Genomic DNA, 18,808 nt, shown 5'->3' on the forward strand with positions numbered 1-18,808 from the left:
ATGTTGAGATATAAAATACTTCAATTTAAAGAGCGCCACCTGGTGGTAATCGCCTGACATTTTGCACAGAGCCTCAGGGGCTCATGGGGAAGTAGTAAACTGAGTTTCATGTCATTCAGACACACCAATGTGGAGATATGCAACACTTCCTGTTTAGAACTAAATCTGCAGGAAGTTGTTATTTAATAACTTGAGTACTGTTTGGACTATCGAAATTGTTTTAATAACTTTTTGTCGGGAGGGTACACAGATGCTGTGTGCAAAGTTTCATGCCAATCTGCTTGCATTTCAATAGGGTCCTCGCATTGCTCAGTTCTGGAAATAATTCTGGCGGCAGAGTTTTGAACCAGTTGCAGATTATGGATGGGCTAGTCTGGTAAACCAAAAAGAAGGGAATTACAGTAGTCAAGACGGGATGCAACCAAGGTGTGGACCAGGATAGCAGTACTGTTGGGTGTGAGGGACAGGCGCAGGCGTGGGATGTTACTTAGATGGAAGTAAGCTGAGCAAGTGACATTGTTGATGTGGGACTGGAATGATAGGGTGCTGTCAAGGATGACACCCAGACTCTTAATCTGGGGGGAAGGGGAACAGGTAGAGCTGGGTGTCATCCGTATAGCAATGAAATTGAATGTTATTGAAGTTTCCCTTTTCCATACAATGCAACACTACTGAGGCACCTAGGAGCGCCCAACCACTTCCTAATATAGGAGCTAACCGACCTTTCAATTCTCTCCACAATGGATATTGGAATTTCATAAACTGACAATGGCCACATTAATCTAGGATATAGCCCAAATTGCAAACACCACAACTTCAACTTTCCTGGAAGTTCTGATTTATCTATTCTGTCCAATCCTTCAGCCACATCTTTTCTAAGTTTCACCACCTGTTCCTCATCATTCAACCACCTACCTAAGCTCTTTACTGACTTTTCCCTAATTGTTTGGATTTCCTCATCATCTATGACAAACTTCCTATCACTTAACTTCCCGTATCGAGATGCTTCTAGACTTACCAGGCTTGATCTTCATGATGGCCCACTTGAGGTTCTTATTTACCTTCTCTAGCAGCCTCTTTGTACATGGCATTGTTGTGGTCACCAGTGTCATGTCATCCGTGTAAGCCCTAACTGGTGGAAGATGCAACCCGTTCTGCAGTCTCTCCCCACTTACCACCAATTTAGAAGCCCTGATGATTACTTCCATCGCCATAGTAAAGAAATTGTACACCCTGGCATAATACCTATTTCTAGCCTCTGCCAACCTGTTGTGAAACCTGCCGTATTTAGACACAACCTAATATCCTGAAAATATGCTTTCACTAAGTTAACAACTACCTGTGGAACTTTGAAGTAGTAAAACGCACTCCAAATTAGGCTATGCGGTACTGAACCAAATGCATTTGCAAGATCTAAAAATATTACATGCAGGTCCCTTTTTTAAATCTTCACTTTTTTTAATCTTAGCTGCATCTGTTGACATAAATTGTCGAGTTAACCTGAAGATTGAAATATTGAATTTGACCCGGTTACAGACATTCACCTGTGCCTTGAAAGACAGATTAGAGTCAATCAGAACTCCGAGGTACTTGTATTCAGATACAATCTGTAGCCTTTCTCCTGCTACAAAGACATCTGGCTTTACACTAGAACTGAATATCAGGCCTGGGACCCAGGTCTCACCCAGATCCGGGTCCCGGGCCTGACGTTCCCCCCATGTGTCATCACCCTCCACTGTGACCTGATCTGCATGCGCCACTTCCTCCCTCTGCTCCTGCAACCTGGACAAAGCATCAGCATTTCTGTTTTGGGTACCTGGGCGGTATTTCATGGTATACCTGTATTGCTGTTCCACTGCTCCAAGCCTGGCTGTGTCAAAATGGACCAATGGGTTGTTATCTGTAAAGACAGTGAATTCTACACCATAGAGATAGTCTTTGAACTTCTCTGTAACCGCCCATTTCAAGGCCAACAGCTCCAATTTGAAGGAGCTGTAGTTCTGGTCGTTGCGTCTGTATGGGTGGAGGCTATGGCTGGCATAGGCAATTACCCTCTCTTTGCCCCCTTGTACCTGTTCCAGTACTGCCCCCAGACCGTCAAAACTGGCATCCGTGTACAGCCTGAATGGGAGGGAGAAGTCAGCGTATGCCAGGATAGGTGCATTTATCAAGGCCTGCTTTAACTGATCAAAAGCCTGATGACATTTGTTGTGGAAATTCTCTGCTGCTGGTGAATAATGAAATAGAGACTTCTGCCGGCCGACAAGGTTTTTTATTTTCTTTGCAAAGAAAAGGTCAATCAGCACACGAGCGGTCAGAATGAAGAAAGACCCCGAGCATGGGAAAGCTTAAACATTTATACCTGAGGACCGCCTCTTAAGATGTGTTTCACACCCTTCTGTCTGCGGCAGGGAGCGGTGCCCCTACCCAGTGTTTTGACACTCTTTTGTCTGCTGCAAGTATTGGCTCCGACCCCCTAGGTTGTGTTTCACACCTGGTGTATCCTGCAGGATTTTGTATCTGGGTGGGAGGTTAAGAGGTCTAGACATCTAAAGTAGTTTAAAAACACAAAGAATACACAAAGAAAATGAAATTACAATTACACATTCTGGGGACCAGCTGATCAGGGCAGACTTTTGATGACTGGTACTGTGTGTCAAAGCATGCAGTGGTGCTGTGATTTTGGAGAAGGCAGGTATGAATCGGCGGTAATAACCAGCAAAACCGAGAAAGGATTTTACCTGCTTTACCGTCTGGGGCACTGGCCAGTCTCGCACTGCAGTTGTCTTTGCTGGGTCAGTACCCACTCCCCTCTCACTGATGACATGTCCCAGCTAAGTGACCTCTCATTGGAACAGGCGGCACTTTTTCAGCTGTAACTTCAATCCATGCTGATGGAGCCGACTGAACATCTCTTCCAGGTGGCGCACGTGACTGCTGAAATCAGGGGAGAACACAACCATATAATCCAAGTAAATCAACAATGATTCATTTACCATGTTCCCCAAGCAGCACTGCATCAGTCGTTTGAACGTGGCAGGGGCGTTACACAGACCAAATGGCTTCCGTTCGAACTCGTAAAGGCCAAAGGGGGTGATGAAGGCAGTCTTCTCTCTAAGAGGGGTCCATCTCCACAGGGGTGGACTGGGACTAAAAAACAGCCCTGGACTTTGACTCGGCCCAGCCCACAACAACCGGTGCGCATACGGTATGCGCTTCCTTCTTCTTCAATTTGATTGGCGGCCGGCCGGCTCATAGATATCTATGGGCCGACTGGCATCCAATTTAAAGGCTGCCACCTGGCGGACTGGACGTGGAACAGTAGATTATCAGGGAGAAAAAAAAAAAGAAACAAAAAAAAAACAATGGTGATGACTGTGTGGCGGCCGCCGGCCGTCCTGGAGTACCGGCCGTTCTGTGATTCTCCAGAACCTCCAGATGGCCAGTCCGCCCCTGCATCTCCACCTGCCAGTAGCCACTTGCGAGATCCAGTGTGGAGTACCATTTTGCAGCTTTGAGCCCAGTCAGTGACTCCTCAGTACGAGGCAAGGGATATGCATATTTGTGAGTCAGCGCATTCAGCTTTCTGTAGTCAACACAGAACCTCCAGCTCCCATCCTTTTTCTTTACAAGCACGATGGGAGCTGCCCAGGGACTCGCACTCTCTTTCACCACACCACTGTCAAGCATATTTTGCAGCAGGGTTCGCAGCTCAGCATAGAGGCTTGGAGGAACGGGTCGATACCTCTCACGGCTTGGTGGTGCTGTACCAGTAGGTATCTGATGTTTCACAATGCCAGTGCAGCCGAAGTCCTCATCGTGACTTGAAAATGCTTTCTTCCACCTCTGCAGCAGGCTGGTCATTTCATTCTGTTGGTGGGGGGTCAGCCCATCTCCATCTCATTTTCTCCCTCTGTAACCTCTACCCGCCTTACCGATACTTCCACAACGTCTGGCTCTACACTGTTGAGGACCACCTCCTGTTCTCCTTGTGTGTCAGTCTTCGCCACCTCGAACACCTGTGCCAGTGGCTGCTGCTGTGGGACTTTTTTTTTTTTTTTAAATTTATTTATTTATTTAGAGGACAGTGCACATTAATGGACATTGCTGTAAATGTGCCAGTGTTAGCCAAAGGCTAATTTTCAACTGTAGTCCTCCGGCATGATGTTAAAAAGACCTCAGGCCATTAAAAAACAGGAACACAGAAGTCATAATATATAAAACAACAAATAACAAACAAAAACAGGAACACAGAAGTCATAACATATAAAACAACAAATAACAAAGGTACAGAACATCCATTCATCTTTACAACAACATCAAGGCACTCACCAACCAAGGCAGATTTCGGCTGGGTTGCTAATTTTGTTGGCTCTTCATCCTCCGTGACTGCCCCCACTGCGTGGCCCTCAGCTGTAGGGGAGATAAAAAATCCTGCGGCCTCAATGGCCTCTGGGGGCACTGTCGCTGAACATGCCCTGTAGCCCCACACTTTCTACAGATTCGTCGGCCCTGTGCATCGCATTGGTAGGCTGGTGCTGTTGTGCCTGCTTGTTGTCGCCTCACCTGAGTGGTCTGTGCTGTGCCAGCCTGATGGTCCATGACTGGGGCTCTGGAGGCTGGAAACACTTCCCTGCTTGAGAGCTGTGCTCGCACTCCCTCCATTAGATCAGCTGAGAGGGCTTTCATCTGTCCCACAAGCTCCTTCGTCATTTCCCCCCATCAGCTCTGTTTGCAGCTCAGCCTGTATCTGGCCCTTTAGTTTCTCCAGGTCTACCGTAGATGTATTCTGTAGGGCTGGGACTGCAACTCTCTGAGACAAAATGGCTGACTCACCATCTTGCAGCTCCTGGCCCAGGGCCCGTGCCTCCTCACAGGCATCAGCGAAGGTCATGTTCTCATTACGTCGCAGTTGCCTACTCAGTTCCTGCTTCACCGGTCCTGGTTGTAGCCCGACCATCAGCTGGTCCAACAGAAGATCTTCACCCTCTTCTGTGTTGTTTCCATCTTGCTCTTGCCATCTGAAAAACATTTCTCGCAGCCGCAATATAAAAGCACTCACACCTTCTTCAGGCCTCTGTTTGCAGTTAAAAAAATTAGCTCACAGCTGTGGCTGGTTTAGCATAAAGTCTTTGTAAAATGTCCAGTACTTTTTTACCTGTGTCTTTGTCCCCTGGAGCAATTAGCAGCAGCTCACGCTTAGCCTGTCCTTCTAGAGCACCCAGGACAAAATCGGCTTGCTGTTGCTGGCTCAGCCCTTGTGCCCTCAGCATGGCTTCCACCTGAGCCCCCATTCTACAAATTTAGCTTTTTCACCATCAAATTTAGGAATCCATGCAGCCCCCATAAACCATGGCATAACAAAATGTGCATTTATGGGTACATTAGCAGTACTCTGCTAGGCTGTGTCCATTTTTTAACAGTGGAGCTGGTATCCTGCCAACAACGCCAAATTAAAATGTCACACAAAGGTGTGGGGTTCTTGAATATACCAGCAACTATTACCACTGTTAAAAGATGACATAAAAACAGCCACAGTCAGTCAGTTTAAATGATTTATTTAAAATACTAAAAACCAGGATCAAAATCAGGCTTAAAAATGGAGGAATTAAAACCAAGGGTAAAATAACACAATAGGTGTCCTTCGATGAGGGCGTCTATGTTGGAGGAAAATAAGTAGTAAAAGAAAGGGGAACAGAGTACTTAAAGTCTGAGAGTCTGCAAGGGGGGAAAGGGGCTCCTGTGGCCGTCGAGTCTTCTGCTCCGGCCCTGCCAATCCTGCTGAATCCTCCCGACCCGAGCGCTGTGGGAAGACAACAGTAATCTACTTTCAGTGTTTGACTTTTCAACAATGGGCAGCACGCACACACACACAGGAAGGCTAACTTGGTTCGCTTTCCTTTACTTATCGTATGGTGGGCATTGAACCAAGTGTCACCGCGTCGGTCTGACCCGTCCTTCTGTGGTCAGTTCCATGTTCCTCTCAACCACACTCCCGTCTTGCTGTCTCGGGTACCTGCTGCAGCCGTTTCTGTTCCGCAGCCTCTGTTCCGTGATCCAGTGTGTGCTGGTCACTGTCCTGGCTCCCGTGCGTCTCTTGTCTTCTGCCTTTCCCGTCCCCCTTCACCTGTCCATGCTCCTCTTAAAAACAAGTACCCAGTTTCCCATCCACCAATCTTCATCAGCGGTGGTGTGTCACAGGTGTCTCTCATTAGTCCCATCACTTGATCCACAACCCAGGAAGTAAAAACAAACCCCATAAAATACACAAACCATGCAATAAATAATTCAAATATAAATAACTAAAACATATACAAATATAAGTTAAATACAAATATAATAAAACCACACTAAAAAAGGGTAAAAACATGCAAAGTGAATCAAGTATATAAAAACAGTCTGTGACACATGCATACTGTTTTCGACACATTTAGTTGTAAACAGCATTGCTTTAACCACGCTGTTACATGAACCATGGAGTTAGTGAGTTCATTAGCAACTTGTGTCATACTGCTACTGTGGCAGCACGAGGGGTTAAGAGTTGGTAACGGAATGTGATAAGTAGTTGGACAGTAAGTATAAGAAATTTATTGTAATTAGGATTGAAGATTTCCGACAACGCCACCCAGGAAATTCACCTGGAGATTTGATTTACTTCTGTATATTAACAAAACAGGCACACAGGTATGTTATACAGATGAAGTAGAAAGACGTGGTTACATTCAAAAATATATCACATCTTTTATTAAACAATTATCCAAAATTTAAAATACGATTAATGCACTATATAAAATGTAGACTTCAGGAACAAATTAATTGAAGGGGGGCAGGGGGCTTTCAGCACTGAGTGCTTACCGGTGGGAATGGGCCAGTGAAGATGGGGAGGAGTCAGAAGGGGTCACCCCAGTCATGCGTGTAAATCGCACTCACACAGCACTCACACAGCACGCACACAATGGTGAATCAGCCACACCAGGGATTGGACAGCACAGCAAACCAAAACGAAAAGGAAGGACACCCACACCGTCGACAACAGTCCCACCACCGTCGGCCCTCAGCTGCTGAAAGGGGGAAGCCAAAAAAAAACTACTGGGAGATTAGTGGGAAATTATTCCCCCAAATTAAACAAAATTACTTTTTTTTCCAATGATATAAATCATCCAAAGTTGACTATGAAAAGCAATGAAATTATGAATAAACACAATCAAATTTATAAAGATAATGAAACGAGGAAATTAAAACTAAACTTCTGTTAACGATAGGGTGACCATATTTGGATTTCCAAAAAAGAGGACACTCGCCCCGGCCACGAGATAGCCTACTTAAATGATACTCGCAGTTTACTCAAAGATGCCTTATAATTTTAATATATGTATGGATAGAAAATTCAGTTATATTACAAAATAATATCTCTCAAAGACAGAAATTTAGATAGGCTTCTCAGAGGTTACTCAGCTTGCTTTTATTATGTCTAAAATAATAATCTTTTTACAAGTTTCAATTGTACAAAAATAAATATAAATGTAAAATAAATGTAAAATCTCTGGAATTAAATAATGATAGAAATAATGTCTCTTCTGTATTGGAAAAATCAACTTCTAAAATAATAGCTATCTTTTCAAGTCTTACTGGACAAATAAATAATATGAAATAATGTTCTAAATAATACCTCTTCTGTATTAGAAAATCCAACTTTGAGGTCCCCGGCACCTTTATTAGACACAGAATCATATGTGCCAGCTTTGCACATGGTGCACTCAGCCTCCCATATATCCCGACCGGTTCATCTATGAAGCTGCACTTGCGCTTCGGCATCTTGGAAGCTTAGAATAATGCTGCGCCGCGGGTGTCTGCTGCTTCCTCGTTGTGAGTGTTGGAGATCCGCCGATAAGGCAGTCTCTCGGGGATTACGCGCACACGCACACACACACACACACACACACACAAGGAAAACCGGACATTATCATAAATTTATAAACACCCTCTGGACGCCCCGGACAGGACGTGAAAAGTGAACATATCCGGGCAAAAGAGGATGTTTGGTCAGCCTAGTGAATGATTCACTAAAGATCAACTTGTAACCAACCAAACAAACAGTCAAGTGGCAAACAAAACCAAAAAGAAAACAATATACAAAAATACAAATTAGCTAAATAAATACTTTTGTCCAACAGTCAGCAATATCTAAAACAGTTCAAAGTAGGCTGTACTTGCAAACACTGCTCGTCAACAGCTGTGCCAACAGCAGCTGAAGCTTTCTGTTAACGTCAGCAGAGCAGAGGCAGTGTTCATGCGTGAGGTGAAAGGAGCAGGCAAAGGATAAACGTTCAGTAAGGCAAAGCAAGCGTGCAGTTTAGGCCAAAGCATGGCTGCAAGGGTTCCCAGTAGTGCAAAGCAGCAAGCAGATTCCCATCAAGCCAAGCAGATCTCCGTAAGCGAAGCAGTTTTGGGTCTAGCAAGGCAGTTTTGCGTCTAGCAAAGCAGTTTTGCGTCTAGCAAAGCAGCAGTGATTCTGGGCGTCTCTCCCCTAATTACAGTCAGTCCCCAGTACTGTCACAAGCGGCATCTAAAATAAAACAGCTGATGTTATGATACACTAGGCTTAATGTGCAAAGCTAACAGGGAAATGGAAATAAATAATGGACCTACCAGAAAAGCAGTGAATGAGCGCTCAGCTTAAATGAGCGAGGGGACCCAGAGAGGAGGACTGGAACATACAGGAGGCATAAATGGCTAATAAATAACAGAACGAAATGGAAACTGACAAACTACAGCCAAATCCAGGATGACAAACATACCTGCAGCGAGTGCAGCACAGGTGCGAGGCAGAGGCGAGGTGACCAGGAAGTGAGGCGTCGTCAGCGTCAAAGAGCAAAGGGCGTCAAGATAGTAAACCCCCTATCTTTATACAGGATTGGCCCGCAGCGATTGGCTAACGAGCCCCAGGTAGTACGAGCATTAACAGCTGGCAGTACGTCACGTCATACTGCCACAATCTACCCCCCTTTTTTTGCATCGTTGCCCCGACGATGGACCAAAGAAGCACAAGACCACACTAATTCCAGGGTCTAAAGAAAGCAGAAACAGCATTCAGTGTCAGAGCAGGAGGGTTTGCCACCTCCTGTGCCAGTTCCCCTGCCGACCGTGGCAGGTGATGGGAGTTAGAATGCTGGCCAGCAGTTGACCGTAGCGTTCGTCGCACGGGCACTGTACTAGTGTCAAAGTTGGCAGTTGAGACAACCAAAGGAGCAGAGGGTAAGTCTGCAGTCATGGTACTCGGAGCCATTAAAAGACCTGGCATCGGGGCGACCAAATCAATTTGAAGTGGCTGCAAAGGGGGAGTGGGTTGGGTTGCTGCAGCTGTTTGAGTAGTTGCCTGAGGAGTCTCATGCACCAGGACACACAAATCATCCTCACTCTGCAGTTCATCTTCTGATGGTGGTAGATCAGTGGGAGGTGGAACAGAGGCGGGGGCATCCCCCAGATGACCGGCTTCAGCCACCACCTTCAACAGTGAACGATGGACCTGCTTGGCTTTGGACTGGTCATTGATGGGTGCGATGGTGTATACTGACCCGCCTTCTTTTGGTGCTTTTAGGACTCTGTGCACAACAGGACCCCACAGATCCTGGATCTTGTGGCGCCCTCTTGCGCTGAAATCCCACAGCCACACCAACTGGCCCTGTTTCAGAGGTGTATCATGAACATGCTGATCGTGGTTTTTCTTACGCCGTTTTGCAGCAGCCGTCAGTCTTTCCCGGGCCCTCTCAAAGGCAAGTTGTAATCGAGCCTGGTGTTTCCCGACAGGATCTGGGACGAGACCCAGCAAGAAGTCGACTGGCAGTCTGGGCTCTTGTCCGAACATGAGAAAGAACGGGGATTCGCCGGTCGATTGATAGGGGGTTGTGTAGTCTGAGTGGGCGGAAGTTCGCTGCAGAGATCAGCCTCTCATTGGGTGGAACGAGCCACCCGCTGAAGTCCCGCCCTACCACCTCCGGATGTGTAGCAGTTTTCAACCGTTTTTCAACACGTCCTTTACTAACTTTTGCGGTGTTTGATCTTGCGGGGATGTAGCCATTTTTCTGCCATGGTTCGCGTCCTGTAGGTGATATTTTTGTGGGCGTGTTACACCAAAACCTGTTTCCCTCCGGCAATATTTTTGCAAGCGCACCGTTGCTGTGGCACCGCCCAGAACGATTGTGATTGGTTGAAAGAAGTACAAGCAGCCGGGGTGTTTTTTTCTCCAATCTCAAAGTGAGAGTCGGCCCAGCCAGACCTTTCTTTTCTTGAGAAAGGTCTGGTGAGCGAGACTAGGGGTTGTGTTGTATGAATACAGCACCTGTGGCAGACAGGAAGGCCAGTCTCATTTCCGAGACACAGGCAGCGTTCCCAGCAAATTGTGCAGCGTTTGGTTGAAATGTTCGCGCTGGCCATTGCCAGCCGGATGGTAGGGGGTGGTGCAAGACTTTTCAATACCATACAATCCGCAAAGCTGCTGGATCAGGGTGCTTTCAAAGTTGCGGCCCTGGTCTGAGTGTATGCGGGCTGGGACCCCAAACTTAAAGAACAATTCAGTCACTAAAACTTGGGCCACAGTGGAAGCTCGTTGGTCTCGGGTGGGAACCGCTAAGGTGTACTTACTGAAAATATCAGTCATGACAAGCACATTCTCAAGCCCGTTATGGCTGGGTTCCAGCATAGTGAAATCAATGGCTACTATCTCGTTCGGTCGTGCGGCAAGCAGATGCCCCATGTAACTGAGAAAGGCTGGTTGGTTATCCTTGGCAACTTGGCATCTCTCACATGTCTGACACCACTGTGCCACCTCGGAGGACATACCTGGCCAATAACATCGCTGACGAAGCAGCTCCAGTGTTCGGTTGATGCCCTGATGGCCGTGGCCCTGGTGCACCTGTGTCAGCACCTCTTCTTTCAGAACGGCGGGCAAGAGCACCTGCAACACCACTTCTGTGCCATCTGGACGGAGGATCCGGCAATACATGACCCCGTCCTCCTTCACAAACCAGTCCCATTGTTGGACCAGTGTCAGGACAGGCCGGGACAGCCTCTTGCGGTCATCATGGCTGGGCCGCTGCTTCTGTCTCCAGAATGCCAAAACTTCACTGATAACTGGATCAGCCTGCTGGAGTGCACAGATATCAGATGGTGTATGATGGGGCAGGGCCACCACAGCTGTTTGAGTGGCTGTGGCCCTATTAGCACCCAAGGCCTGCCGTAATGACTCAGGGATTGACATACCAGGGAAGGTCCAAATCCTGCGCTGCAGGTGAATGCTGCCGGAATAACGCGCCTGCGTTCCTGTTGCTTCTCCCTGAATGGCACTTTATTTCAAAATCAAAAGAGGCAAGTTGGGCTGCCCAACGTTGCTCCGTGGCTCCCAGCTTAGCAGATGACAAATGGCTAAGGTTATTGTTGTCAGTATAGACCACACATTTGTTGCCCAGCAAGTACTCCCTGAATTTCTCGGTCATGGCCCACTTGAGTGCGAGAAACTCCAATTTCATGGAGCTGTAGTTCGACATGTTATGCTCAGCGGGTTTCAGACCTCTGCTCACGTAAGCTACCAGCCTAACCCTACCGTCCTGCTCCTGGGAAAGCACGGCCCCTAGGCCACTATGGCTGGCATCTACCTCCAGGATGAAGGGCAGGGAAAAGTCAGCGTACGCCAACACGGGTGCAGTGGTGAATTTGGCCTTTAATGCCTCAAAGCTTCGGTGGCAATTACCCGCCACCGCTCGTTAGGCTCGCTTGGACTTGCCTCCCAGCTTTGCCACCAGCCTGTGTAGAGGGGCCGCCAACTTGGCGAAACCCTCCACAAAGCAGCGATAGTAGCTTGCAAAGCCAAAAAATGATCACAGCTCTGAGATGGTCGTAGGGGGCTGCCAGTCGGCGGCGACCACCTCCACCTTGCTGGGGTCTGTGGAGACACCTTTGTCAGAAACCACATGGCCCAAATAACGCACTTCCTTACGAAAGAATGCACATTTGCTGAGCTTCACCTTTAGACCTTCATGCTGCAATCGCCTCAGCACCAGCTCCAACCTGTCCAGATGTTGTTCTATGGTGGATGAAAAAACCACAATGTCATCCAGATAAAGAAGCAGGGACTGGTCTTGTTGGTTACCGAAAATGCACTGCATTAATCTCTGGAAGATGCTGGGGGCATTGCAATGGCCGAAGGGCATGCGGTTCCATTCAAAAAGGCCAAATGGGGTACAGAATGCTGTTTTGGGTTGATCAGCTTCAGCGACTGGGATCTGGTTAAACCCACTGGCCAAATCCAGTGTGGAGAACCAACAAGCGCCTGTCAATGAGTCTAAAGACTCCTCAATGCGAGGGAGAGGAAAGGCATCCTTCCTTGTCTTGCTGTTGAGTTGCCGGTAATCTACGCACAGGCCTAAACTACTGTCCTTCTTCTTAACAAGCACAATGGGACTGGCATAGGGGCTGCTGCTCTCCCTAATCACCTGTGCATCAAGAAGTTGGCTGATGTGCTCTTTAACAACCTCGTATTCTGATGGAAGAATACGCCTGTAGCGCTGTCTGACAGGGACATCATCGACCAGAGGAGCGTTGTGGGCAATCAAGTTGGTACACCCCAAGTCCCCATTATGGGCTGAAAAGACAGAAGCATATTTGTGGAGAAGTGACCTCACCTTGGCTTGCTCTTCAGCAGGCAACCCTAAATCCAGGGCCTCAAGCTGGTCGTGCATTGCATCAGACGCTGACTGGGTGGCAACTGTGGCTACACCGGATGGCACTTCCGTGACTCCCTCAGGCATGCTAACCACATAGGCTTCATCCAAGGTTCCTACTATAGTCCGGGGGTAGAGCAACACATCCGCATTGCCTACATTCACCACTGGAATGTAGGCAGTGCCCTTTTCCACCCGAACCAATGCAGGAGAGGCAAGCAGTCCAGCGGGTAGGCCAGACACTTTGGGCTCGAACAGCACTGTGGCCCCAGAGTACTGCTCAGAGCAAGTAGCTGGGACCATCTTTAATGAACCAGCAGGAACACGACAAGCCCTCTTACCGCACACTTTTACCATTCCCGGTGACTGTCGAGGGGCCTGCACACTGGCCTGATGGCACTTTTGCAGACCTTGCACAAGAGGCTCTGGGGCCTCTGATACAGAGGATAAGTCAAACAGGGCCATGCCGTGCTGTCCAAAAAGCTCCCTATAACATCTGCGAATCACATTCATCCCTAAAATTCTAGGGGCCTGGGGTGACACACCACCAGGAGGGTCCTTGACCACCAAAATCCCACATAGTGGGATTACCTTACCACAAAGCTCGACTTCAAGCTCCAGATAGCCAAAGGAATTGGTGACCCATTGGCTGCCCTAAACTGAAGCCAATGGCAAGACTGAAATTTCTTTTGACCCCAAGGTTCGAAGTGCTGGAGGGAAAAGCTCTCAGTGATGGTGGACACCATTGACCTGGTGTCTATGAGGCAGGGGACCTGGACCCCACCCATGCTCACACTTAAATGTGGACAAGTCGACATCAACTTAGAAGCTTCACCCCCCTCACTAAAAGCAACTCCTGAGCCAGTGGCTGCCCCCTCCGAAATGTGGCTCTGCAATTCGGCGGGCTCTAGTTTTCCGGCACCTGGCCGAGCCTGGCTGCTAGAACGTACTCCATCGCACTCTCTGGCCATGTGACCTGGCTGCTGGCAGCGTAGGCATATGATGGGGCCACGATGGGAAGAACGACTGTGCTGGTGAGAGACATGTAGCTGGGATATGCTTCGAGTAAGTTGATTGATGTCCTCCTGCTGAAGTTTCAGCATCTCACTCAACTCCTTAAGCTCAGACACCTGAGGCTCGTCAGCCAACTGCCGAGGACCGCTCTGAACTCCATATTGGATACCAAAGACAGAAGGAACAGAATGACTACAAGCTCCAAGTCGCAGTTGGTTTCCTGCACACAAACTGTTTAAGCTCGTGTTGAAGTGCACAATCAAGAACATATTCAGTGAACTGATCGCGCAGTAAAGTTTCAGAATTTGGCATATCACTAGGCGCACGCTGTTTCACCGCCGCCATAAGGCTCATTAACGCAAAGGAGAACTCTTGCAGAGTCTCACCGTCCTGCTGTCGACGAGATAAAAATGCCTCCTGTAGGGCTATATAAGATTCACAGCAACCATACAGCTCCTTTAATACGACACTTACCTTGCCTGGGTTGCCTCGCTCTTTGGCAGAACGATACTTAATTTCTTCCCGTGCTTCACCTTCCAAGTGATCAAACAGAAAGTATGCCTGCTCGGATGCAGTTAAGCGGCGTGCCCTCATACAAGCTGGCACTTCCTCAAGCCACTCCATCAAACCACTGCCCAACGTTCCCCTAACATGGGACATTTTCTATTGCGGGGCACAAAAACTAGCCTCTCTATAGGGGTGACAGTGGGATTGTTGAGCGACGCAGAAGACATAGAAGGTGCTGCACTCTGGCCCTGAGCCGCGGGATCAGGCACGGTCGCCACCTGCTCCCGTCGCAACCTCTCATTATCTGCTTTAAGCTGTACGACTACATCCCGCAACTCCTGCAACTCTCCCTCCATAGTTAAACCCTACTTTAAAGGGAGACCCTATACTCAAGAAGGCGACGGTGTGAGAAGGCAATTTGGCCAAATAACGACAAAAAAACGAGAAGGAAAAAAAAATATCCTCACTGGCACTCACCACAGGACCACCAGAAACATACTGCTGCTTTGCTTCTGAACCAATTTTAGAACAACCGCTCATACAGTAGTCATGTGAACACACGATAAAAGGAGGAAAATACAAAAAAAAAAAAAAGCAATGGAACACACATCTCTGCTTTCAACAAGTATATCCTGCCGACAACGCTAGAATGTGGCAGCACGAGGGGTTAAGAGTTGGTAATGGAATGTGATAAGTAGTTGGACAGTAAGTATAAGAAATTTATTGTAATTAGGATTGAAGATTTCCGACAACGCCACCCAGGAATTTCACCTGGAGATTTGATTTACTTCTGTATATTAACAGAACAAGCACACAGGTATGTTATACAGATGGAGCAGAAAGACGTGGTTGCATTCAAAAATATATCACTTCTTTTATTAAACAATTATCCAAAATTTAAAATATGATTAATGCACTATATAAAATGTAGACTTCAGGAACAAATTAATTGAAGGGGGGCAGGGGGCTTTCAGCACTGAGTGCTTACCGGTGGGAATGGGCCAGTGAAGATGGGGAGGAGTCAGAAGGGGTCACCCCAGTCATACATGTAAAATCGCACTCACACAGCACGCAAACAATGGTGAATCAGCCACACCGGGGATTGGACAGCACAGCAAACCTGAACGAAAAGGAAGGACACCCACACCGTCGACACCAGTCCCACCACCATTGGCCCTCAGCCACTGAAAGGGGGAAGCCAAAAAAACAAATTAGTGGGGAATTATTACCCCAAATTAAACAAAATTACTTTTTTTTTTCCAATGATATAAATCATCCAAAGTTGACTATGAAAAGCAATGAAATTATGAATAAACACAATCAAATTTATAAAGATAATGAAACGAGGAAATGAAAACTAAACTTCTGTTAACAATTCACTAAAGATCAACTTGTAACCAAACAAACAAACAGTCAAGTGGCAAACAAAACCAAAAAGAAAACAATACACAAAAATACAAATTAGCTAAATAAATCCCTTTGTCCCACAGTCAGCGATATGTAAAACAGTTCAAAGTAACTGTACTCAACACCTTGCATACACTGCTCATCAACAGCTGTGCCAACAGCAGCCGAAGCTTTCTGTTAACGTCAACAGAGCAGAGGCAGTGTTCATGCGTGAGGCGAAGGGAGCAGGCAAAGGATAAACGTTCAGTAAGGCAAAGCAAGCGTGCAGTTTAGGCCAAAGCATGGCTGCAAGGGTTCCCAGTAGTGCAAAGCAGCAAGCAAATTCCCATCAAGTCAAGCAGATCTCCGTAAGCGAAGCAGTTTTGGGTCTAGCAAGGCAGTTTTGAGTCTAGCAAAGCAGTTTTGCATCTATCAAAGCAGCAGTGATTCTGGGCGTCTCTCCCCTAATTACAGCAGTCCCCAGTACTGTCACAAGCGGCATCTAAAATAAAACAGCTGATGTTATGATACACTAGGCTTAATGTGCAAAGCTAACAGGGAAATGGAAATAAACAATGGACCTACCAGAAAAGCAGTGAATGAGCGCTCAGCTTAAATGAGCGAGGGGACCCAGAGAGGAGGACCGGAACATACAGGAGGCATAAATGGCTAATAAATAACAGAACGAAATGGAAACTGACAAACTACAGCCAAATCCAGGATGACAAACATACCTGCAGCGAGTGCAGCACAGGTGTGAGGCAGAGGCGAGGCGACCAGAAAGTGAGCCGTCATCAGCATCAAAGAACAAAGGGCGTCAAGATAGTAAACCCCCTATCTTTATACAGGATTGGCCCACAGCGATTGGCTAACGAGCCCCAGGTAGTACGAGCATTAACAGCTGGCAATACCTCACGTCATACTGCCACACTACCATGTAAATAAATTACAATGGCATCTGCATACATTTGGATGTTGGTGTCATACAGATGGAAGATCATTTATATATAATGTAAATAACAATGGGCCCAGAATAGATCCTTGTGGGACACCTGTGGACAAACGGAGGGCAGCTGATTGATGATTCTGTACTCTGACACACTGAGATCTATTTAATAGATATGATTCCCACCATTTAAGTGTATCTGAAGGAAAGTTGAAGGTAGATAATTTTGACATGAGAATTTTCTGATTGACAGTGTCAAATGTCTTCGTGAGATCAAGAAACACAGCTCCGACAACACCTTTATTCAACAGAGATTTGATTTTTTTTTCTGTGAAAAAACAGTTGGCTGTCTCAGTTGAGTAATTGGCTCTGAAACCAAATTGCATGGGGTGCAGGGTATAGGAGCTACTATTCAGATGGCAGAAGATTTGCTCAGCTACCAACTTCTCTACAACCTTTGATACTGTAGGTAGGATGCTGGTAGGCCCGTAGTTACAAGTGGAGAAGGGATCTCCATTTTTGAATACTAGTACAACAACAGCCACACTTGGAAACATTCCCTGAGATACTGAGAGGTTAATTAGTTTGGTAATAGGATTGGTTAGTGTTGTACTAAGCTCTTTGAGCATAACTGCATCCATACCAAATATATCCTTTGCTTTGGATGGTTTAAGAGATGTAATCGATAACCTCTGATTCAGTGACATTCCTTATGCTGAAAGCTGGCTCCATTGTATTTACTGGACAGTGGCGATTGCTCTAAGACTGCAAGGGAAGCTCAGCTTCCCCTAAAATGTCAAAAAATAAGTGGTCAAATATGTACTGTTGTGTTTACATTTCATTGACTAAATATGCGCTAGAATGCATTCAATTTTGTTCAGAATCAGCTACTTATCACAGGTCACTGTTGCGACTTTCTTCTCATTCATTCCCGTAGCGTCACAGTGCATTAAACAGTGTCGAAGCTCAGCGTCCAAAGACTTCAATGGGGAAGCATAGAGTGGGTTGTTCCACTGCAGCGAAACTAGACAGTCATTGGATAAATGCTCAGTTTTGTCCTGCCCATCGGACACTCAGCGTCTCTGGGGGTCTATGGGGCAGTGGGCCGGCCTCGGCTGGCCTGGACGCTGGGCTTCTGCATGATGATTGGATGATCTGTCTGAGGCTGAATCCTTTTTTGATTGACAGCGAAATGAGCGAATCAGCGATCTTGAAATATAAACCACCACCGGTGCATTTTTCAAGTTTTATTCCGTTGTTCCGAGTTGATCTGGAGACTTTTCCAATCCTCTTAGTGACTTTTTCTTTGTCAAAAACAACTAGTGACACATCTAGCATCTTTCTGGTGTTATTGGAGACTGTACTCGTGTTTGGAGACTCTGACTTCTGTCGCTCTGCAGTTACTGTCCCCAATGAGCAGCGGGTGCTGCTGTGAGCCCCTCCACCGTCCCAAAGCACTCACAGGCGGTTACACTAGCCTTGCGCAGCAGCCCCAGCTAGCGAGCGAGCTAGCAAGCTGCACATAATAGCAGACAATTTGAATATTGTCGACCGTATTCGGCGAAGCCATTTGATAGTCTTCCTTAAGAGGAGAAACTTAGAGTTAAACAGCAGGGCAGATCAACACCTCAGAAAGATTTGGTGCAAAGGGTGGGGAAAAGTAACAGGTCTATCCTGGTATGACAAAGTAAGCTGGCTGACTGGAAGTGCTGTGACAAATAAAATGTACTGTTGGCCATGCCTCTTGATGAAACCATCTCAGGGATGTGTTGTCTGGTCAAAAGTGGGTTTTGAGGATCTATCTAACTTTGACAGGGCATACAAAAGGCATGAAAAGAGCAATGAACATGTGAGTGTATGTGCAAGGTTAAGTTGCCTGGGCAGAGTCAGGGTTGAGCATGCAATCAATGAAGGTGAAAAAAGAAAACAAAAAAACAGATAACTGGTTGCTCTGTGTTGTAGAGTGTAGATCCAAAAATGTATCGGGTGCTCTTGGAAAAAAGGAGGGAACTCCAAAATACTGCAAACAGGAAAAGAATCCAGGCACTCCAAACAAAAAGTGAGAATGAGGAAGGAAAGATTAGATTAAAAAGCCTTTAATATAATGGCCAACTCATTAAAAAGCCAACATGTTTCGACCACTGTTGGTCTTCAGCAGGGCTGGAGAAACAGATGCACCAGGGTGTGGTTTCATCTATAAAGCAGCAGCAGCCAATAAGAAACTGTCACATGACACAGT

The 18,808-nt window shown here is 46.8% G+C and overlaps 1 long non-coding RNA gene across 1 annotated transcript; it reads right to left on the reverse strand.

The window, feature by feature from the left end:
• Window positions 1–2,453: 2,453 nt before the first annotated feature.
• On the reverse strand, window positions 2,454–4,471 carry LOC126406471 (uncharacterized). The gene is made up of 3 exons (XR_007571698.1): window positions 4,333–4,471; window positions 2,742–2,937; window positions 2,454–2,549 (listed from the first exon to the last, which is right to left on the reverse strand). It is a non-coding gene; the product is annotated as an uncharacterized LOC126406471 (long non-coding RNA).
• Between the last annotated feature and the right edge of the window lie 14,337 nt (window positions 4,472–18,808).

Source organism: Epinephelus moara, chromosome 19 (genome assembly GCF_006386435.1).
Source record: "Epinephelus moara isolate mb chromosome 19, YSFRI_EMoa_1.0, whole genome shotgun sequence".
NCBI lineage: Eukaryota > Metazoa > Chordata > Actinopteri > Perciformes > Serranidae > Epinephelus > Epinephelus moara.